At 47.8% G+C, this 1,759-nt stretch overlaps 1 non-coding gene across 1 annotated transcript; it reads right to left on the reverse strand.

Moving 5' to 3' along the window:
• Positions 1 to 909: 909 nt before the first annotated feature.
• LOC123325176 lies at positions 910 to 1,016 on the reverse strand. Its single transcript, XR_006540282.1, has one exon. It is a non-coding gene; the product is annotated as a U6 spliceosomal RNA (small nuclear RNA).
• Positions 1,017 to 1,759: the final 743 nt, after the last annotated feature.

Here is a 1,759-nt window from a genome sequence, read left to right on the forward strand (position 1 = left end):
AAATAAAGTAACAGCCGAGGCCCAGTAGACATGCGTCCAAAGTCACACGGCTTATTTCCTGGCCTCTCCCGTTTCGGCCGGTCCCGTGGGGACCAGGGGTGCGCGGTGGGGCGACTCTGTGACAGTGGTGTCCCCCTCCTGCTCACCGTGCACCCCAGGATGTGCTGAGGGACACTCGGTGGTGGCTCTTTCAGCTAACGCGATGGCTCGGCCTTGCACAACGACCTGGGCAAGCAGAGCGGGATTTGGAGAGAGACTATGGGAGCGAAACCCGTGTGGACGGAGTGGCTGCAGGAGGAGGTGGGGGGCCTGGGGAGACCAGGAGAGGGGAGGGGGCTTTCTCAAGGGGAAGTCTGACTTCGTTTTTGTGGGGCACTCCTTACACGTTTGGTGGGATGCCCCAGTGACCTCAACTGGGCCTCAACTATTATGTTTGCACTTGTAATTTTGATGGCATGGGGTATGGCCCATTTCCCCGAGGCTGCCCTGTTACAGGTCACGCTGTTCCTCCACCTGGAGGCCAGTCACTAACCTATACCCGGTTTGTGGGAATTATTCTGTATGCACTTTTCTGTATGTATGTGATACTTCAGTAGTTTACAAAAATATTATTTTTTTAATTTTATTTGTTTATTCATGAGAGACAGAGAGAGAGAGAGAGGCAGAGGGAGAAGCAGGCTCCCAAGGAGCAGGGAGCCCGATGCGGGACTCGATCCCAGGACCCTGGGATCGTGACCTGAGCCGAAGGCAGACGCTTAACCATCTGAGCCACCCAGGCGCCCCTATAAAAATATTTTTACTCTATACATTTTTTAAGTTAAATTTTGTCAGTTAACATACAGTGCAATGTTGGTTTCTGGAGTAGAATTCAGTGATTCATCACTTCCATACGACACCCAGTGCACATCTCAAAAATATGGACACTTCATGAATTTTCGTGTCACCCTGGCTCAGGGCCATCCTAATCTTCTCTGTATCGTTCCAACTTTTAGTATATGTGCTGCCGAAGTGAGCACAACTCTATACATTTTTTTAAAAGAATCTCTGATTCAGGGATGCCTAGGTGGCTCAGTGGGTTAAGCATATGCCTTTGGTTCAGGTCATGATCCCGGGGTCCTGCGATCAAGCCCCGCATCGGACTCCCTGCTCTGCGGGGAGTCTGCTTCTCCCTCTCCTTCTGCCCCTCCCCCTGCTTGTACTCTCTCTGTGTCAAATGAATAAATAAAATCTTTAAAAAATAAAATAAAAAAATAAAAGAATCTCTGATTCAAACTGTTTTAAATAACAAGGAATGTTATTAGCTCACCTAACTCCAAGAAAGGCAGCCCCGCAGCTGGTGACACCAAGGTCTAATTTGTCACCGATGACCCTGTTCCTTTCCATGTGTCAGCTCTGTCCTCAGGGCTGCAGATGTCGGGGCATCTTATCTAGACACAGCCTTGCCCAAAGGAAGGGTTTTCTTTGTTTTGTTTCTACCCGGGGGTCTCTTTTTAAGAGCAAGGAACATTTCCTAGAGGCAGGTCTGGTCATTTCTTACAAACTTAAACATACATTAACCTTATGACCCAGCAATCCCACACCTGGGCAGTATTTACCCATGAGAGATGACAACATATAAACCTAAGTACATGCACAGGTGTACACATTTATGCATGCATGTGCACACACACACATACACATACATGCACACACATAAGCAGAAAAAAGCATACTAGAATATTGTAAGCTGCTTTATTCATAATATCCACAACTTGGAAAC

Source organism: Neomonachus schauinslandi, chromosome 6, assembly GCF_002201575.2.
Source record: "Neomonachus schauinslandi chromosome 6, ASM220157v2, whole genome shotgun sequence".
Classification (NCBI taxonomy): Eukaryota; Metazoa; Chordata; class Mammalia; order Carnivora; family Phocidae; genus Neomonachus; species Neomonachus schauinslandi.